We start from the raw sequence: 6,000 nt of genomic DNA on the forward strand, positions 1-6,000 counted from the left end.
CATTACTATCATTGTCTTTCAAAGGAGATATGTGCCACCTGCGCTATTTGGGTATTCACAGACACCTCAGAATAAGAATGTAGTTGTATTCATCTTTGTGTCTTTCACAGAGTCTAGCAGTGTGCCAGCATAGAATCTGTTAAATAAATATTTGCTTAATGAATGCTCATCTCCAAGTGAATGGGATTTTTTTCTTACAAACCATAATACATTTAATTAAGGTGGATGAATGCATATTTAACAATGTGAAAATATCACGGGTTAGTACTGTTTCCCCGAAAATGAGACCTAGCCAGACAATCAGCTCTAATGCGTCTTTTGGAGCAAAAATATAAGACCTGGTATTATATATTACATTACATTACATTACATTACATTACATTACATTACATTACATTACATTACATTATATTATATTATATATTTATATTATATTATATTATACCCAGTCTTATAGTAAAACAAGACTGGGCCTTATATTAATTTTTGCTCCAAAAGATGCATTAGAGCTGATTGTCCAGCTAGGTCTTATTTTCGGGGAAACATGGTAGAACTTTGGACAACAAAAGACCCTTGACTATTGTGGGGACAGAGCCAGGAGTGCAGTTTCCAGGCTCTCGGCCTCACGTGGAAAGTTGCTGGCTCAGGTAGTAAATGGCCATCAGCTGTGGCTAGTTGGCCGTCAACTGTAACCAGTGAGCCATTAGCCACTAATATAACTGCCTTGGCTACACTAGCAAAAAAATGGGGGCTAGCAAGAAGATGGTGGCTGGCAAGCGCGGACTGCAGTTAGCACAGTGGAGTGCGGGTTGCAGATTCCAGAGAAGTGGACGGCAGGTTGCAGATAGTGTGGCTCCTGCTTCCTGTGTCTCCAACCCAGCTGCCAGCGAGACTATAGTGGTATGACTCCCCATCTATGGCTCCGTGGTGTGTTCCTTTTTGGCCTCACCATATCCTGTGTTTTTGTGTGGAGAGCGGGAGCTGAGACCCCGCCGGACGCCCCGCGTGACACTTTCTTTCCTTGTGTGACATCCCCACACCCTGATAAAACATTATTACAGCTATAGAGCAGAGACCACGCCTGATGACTCCCTTCATGACAACTATTATCTATTCCAGTCGTTTGGTTGTATAGATTAGAAAACTGAGGCTCAAAGAGGCTAAATAAGTTATCTGAGGTCACATAGCTAATCTGTACCAGAACCTAGCTCTTCTGACATCTAACCCAAGTGAATTTTTCCACTAACTCACCCTGCCTTAAGAATCAGGAAGCATAAATAAAGAGCCTTAGGTGTTTACTCACCACTTATATATAGTCTTCCTAACCCTTAATTACGGAGGAGAACTCAACTGTTTTAATTGCTAGCTGCGAAAGGACTTCACAATCCACTACAGTTGTTTTTTGGCAAGCCCCTGTGAAAGACAATTTGAGATCTAAGGTAAAATGAGAAGGAAAGAAGGTCTAATAAAATCTTTTTATTTGTAGACTGGAATTAAGTGCTCTGTGCCCAGGCTGTTGGCTTTCTCCTGGCTGAAGGGTTGTCGATTTAGCGCTTCAGCAAGCAGAAAATTGGAGAGTAAGAGTGTCAGTCACTTGGTCCTGCCAAGTGACACCCCCTCAAACCTAAGTGAAATGGAATATTTTGCATGCTCAGAACAACTCCAAAACCACCTCAGCTCCATTCGCACCTCGGCTTTTGAGGAAACTGAGACAGTTATTTTGTGTCACCAGAGCGTCTACCCCTTTGTGTGATTCCTCAAAGCTGAATTTCTAAAACGAATCGCCCTGGTCACAGGTGGCCAATCAGATGGAGCCCCTGAGCCCCAAACAGCAAACAGCTGGGCAGGACTGACTTTAGATCGCTGCTGCATTCAGAGAGGGTGGAGCAGTGACCAGATAGCATTAAGGCTTAGCCAGGAAATTAGTGAGGTGCAAATTGCATGGTGGTGGCTGTAGGGCAAGAGGAAAATTGTAGGCCATTGCCTGGAGAGAGAGAGAAATAGCAGGGTGGTATTTTGGGGCCTAGAGACACTGGGCCACTGGGCATGCTCATCATTGTCTTAACACACACACACACACCTTCAACAACAGCAACAACTTTTTATGGAAGTACAATATACAAAGAGAGAAGGACACAATCATGAAGCTCAGCGAACTTTTATAACCCCAGCTGGTAACCTGCACCCCGATCAAGAAAGAGAACATCCCCTCCTGCCCCCTTCCAGTCATCCCTGCCCCAAGGGGAACTGCTATTCTGATTTGGCCTTGTCTTTTAAATGTAAGCCAAGTGGCAGCTGAGGAGGAGACAGCTTGGCGGAGCTTGTCCATATTCTTCCCACAACTCCGGAGCTGCAAGCCCAGCCTGGCAGCCCGCTGGGGCCTAGCTAGCCCAGCAGCGCCTTTGGATCTTGACAGGGTCAGACTGGGAGAGGCGGAGTGGGCAGGGCTTCTAGGAGAGGAGGCCTGCAGACAGAAAGGCCTAGCAAAGGAGGAGACAAGACCGCAGACCTGCGCGCCGCTGGTCCCACCTGGCTGCAGCGCCGGTCTCGCCCTGCCCTAGGCCTGGGAAGGTAACACACAAGTCTCCTCTCAGAGTCAGGTTCTTGGAGATACTTGACAGCACCGGGTTGTTCACATAGAGCTTCTTCTGGTTCTTTTTCGGTGTTTTTGTGGGTTTTCTTCATTGTAGGCTCTCCGCGTTGCCTTATAGTGGTCAACCATTCTGGGGGAGGAGTAGAGGCTGCTTTGCTCCACCAGCTTCCTGTCAGGCAGCAGAATCAGGCCTCCACGGCTTGGCAGCTTCCACACTGATTCTTGTGGCCTGGAGTCATAGCTGGTTTTGCTTAGTTTGCCACCTGGCTCTAGTGGACTGTTCTACCCCAAGTTAGACACTTTCTGTGGAGAATCAAGCATGTTTTAAATAGGATTGGTGGTCTGGTTCCGAGTTTTGGTTTGGCTTCCCTCTGGCATATCTAGTCCTCTCAGTGTTTGAGTATGCACATTTGTACCTGTGAGGGAGAGCCCATTTCGATTTGGGCATCAAAAATAACAGCCAGATTCTTTTTATAAACTCAGTGGAGTGGTGGAGAGAGGCTTATACTCTCAGGAGAGATCTATCCCAATCCTAATTGCATCCTTGGCTTAGGGAAAGAAATTTCTTTGTCTCTCTTGGCTCACCTCCATATACTTCTCAACTCACCACAGTTCAGCTGCCCTGGCCTTACCATGTTTCCCTTCTTGATAAAAGCCACCCAAGACTTCCCAGATGTCAAGTCCAGTGAAGACTTTTCAGTGCTAATCTTAAATTAGCCTAACAGTGGCACTGGCTCTATTGCCCTCTCTGCCCACCATGACATTCTCTTCTCCCTCAACTGCATCTCAAGTGCCTCCAGTTCAGTGTTCTCTTCTTCCACTTCTCCTGTTGGTGGTGTGCTATTCTAAGGTCCTCAGCTCTCTCAGACACTGCACCCTTTTCCTGGGCAACTACATGTATCCACAGGATGTGAACCTTAGATCTAGATCTCCAACCAGACTTGTTTCCTTAAAACTTCAGGCTGACTACTGGCCTCTCCATGGATGCTCTATAAGCCTCTAGAGCAACTGCTCTCAATGCTGGCTGTACATTATAATCATGGCTGCTTTTATTAAAAAAAAAATACCTATGTGTGGGCTTTACCACCTGAGCTATTGATTCAATTGATCTGAATGAGACCTGGAAATGATTATTTTTAAATCTCTCTGGGCAAGTCTAGTGAGTGGTCAGAAATTAGGACAGTGAGGTGCAAGTCACATATATGTAGACAGCTAAAGTGCTTGGGACAGGAACCCATTGCATCCCCACACTGGGCCCTCCTTCAGGAAAATAAATCACAGCTCTGGCCCTCAGACTTTTCAAACCTCTGTATAGGCATTAACTGATGAATCTGAAGCTCCGCTGGGAACCAGAAGTGATCCTTGGGCTAGAGACAAAAAAAGTTGAGACTAAGAGAAAAGATTGGTTTAGAAGGCTAGCTCTGGACTCCACCGACCCTTTCCCAAACACAAAATCTGCCTTGACCCTGCTTGAATTCTGGGGCTGGTTTAGGGTGATTGTAAGACCTCAGTTTCCTATCTATTATGTGCTTTTGACTTCGCCCACTGCCCTGAGGTTCTCCAACTATAGAGTGGTCAACAAGCCAAGAACAGAGGCGGGTTGACATGTGTTTCTAGGAGTAGTACTAGAAACCACTAGAGGATTCAGAATACCCCTGAGTCTCACTCCATTTTCCTAACTATCAAAAGGAGGGTAGCAATTCCTACTTTTAGAGGAGGTGTGAAAAGCAGGTGAGAGAAATGAAGATGCTAAAATATTGCTATTTGTATTGTAATTTAATCCAGAATCGAGTTTATTCATACAGAAGTCTTAAATAACCATAAAGTGTGTGCGCAGGAAGCAACTTTAGAGAGTCCTGTCCAACCACTTTAATTTACAGGAGAGGAAACTGAAGCCGGGTAGTGAAGAGACTTGCCCAAGGCAATACTGCCAGCCAGGTGTCAGCTTTCCTAGTTCAGTTGCTCCTTTCACAGACTTCCCCAGGGTCCATATGACACCCACATGGCTGGGCCTGACCCTCACACATCACCTTCCCAAACCCAGCTCTCTGTCTGGGCCCAGGGTCATTTGGTGACCTACCTTTTCCAGAGAAAACCAAAGCTATTCTTGTCCCTTTCTCCCCATTCTGCTTCCCTCTCTACTCAAGACCCTGAATGTAGGTGATCTGAAGTTCCCTGAGGCTTTGAAATGCCCGTGGCCTTCCTAACTCTGCCTGCTGGAACATTAGGGTGTCTCTCCAGTGGTGTAAAATTTGGGGAATGTGGTGAGAGGTATTAAAGTTAGAAGGGACTTGGGCCAGAGAGGCTGAATACCTGCTCTCTGGCACCAGAGAAACTTGTGTTTGACTCTGGGATGACCTTGGACTATATATAGATCTTCTTTAAGCCTCAGCTTCCTTACCTATGAAATGCTGTCATTATAATGATATCTACCTTGTGCAGTTGTGAGAATTAAATGGACAATTTCCCTAAAGCAGTAGTTCTCAAATATGATGGCACATTGGAACTACCTGGGCAGCTTACACACACACACACACACACACACACACACACACACATTGATGGCTGGGTCCTACCCCTGGAAATTGCGTTTTGATTTAATTGCTCCAGGATTTTAAAACTTCCCCCAAGCGATTCCAACTGTGCTGCCAAGATGGAAAGCATGGCTGCTAAAGGGCTCAGCATAGCACTGGGCAAATGATCAGCACTCAAATAATGAGCTTCTCATAGGAGTACAATAATGAGGAGGATTCAAAACTCCCTTCCGTACTCACAGCCCTCTTGTGGACCTTCTTCCTTTTGGATTTTTCTGGCAAGGATCTTCCTCCCTCTCCCCATCCCCAATTCTGCCCAGAAATCACATCCTGAGTTTTTCTGAAACATTAGGCTGGTGACTTCCTGCTCTGAGAGGTCAGTGGGGAAGCAAAAGGCATCCTGATATCAGGTGATTGTCCAAAGATCCATTCCAGGCACCGCCTGGCTTTGTCTACCAAGAAAGATTGTTTAACCATCAGTGCTTTCCTCCTGTAAAATGGGAGGGAACTGTCACGTATTATGCCCCCCAGAGATGCTGGACATTGTGCTAAACAATTAGGACAGAATGTCTTCTCTAAGTGGGATGATAACTTCTGTCTTGAGAATTATTAGCTGCAAGGAGGAAAAAAGATAAAGCCCACGAGCAAAGAGCCTCAAGACAGGCCGAGCCCTCGCACACTACGCCGATAAGTGGGAGGGGTGGTCTTCGTGATGGAGAGCTGCAATTCCCTGCTGATACACCTGGCAGAGATGGGGTGAGCCCCGGATGGCGGATGGCGGAGGCGACTCATCTGATTTTACATGTCCAAGACATAATCTCCAAACCGCCCCCTCCTGGCCAATTTCTGGGACCTTTCTCCACAGCAGCCCGC

The sequence above is a fragment of the Rhinolophus sinicus genome, linkage group LG03 (genome assembly GCF_036562045.2).
Source record: "Rhinolophus sinicus isolate RSC01 linkage group LG03, ASM3656204v1, whole genome shotgun sequence".
In the NCBI taxonomy this organism is placed as follows: domain Eukaryota; kingdom Metazoa; phylum Chordata; class Mammalia; order Chiroptera; family Rhinolophidae; genus Rhinolophus; species Rhinolophus sinicus.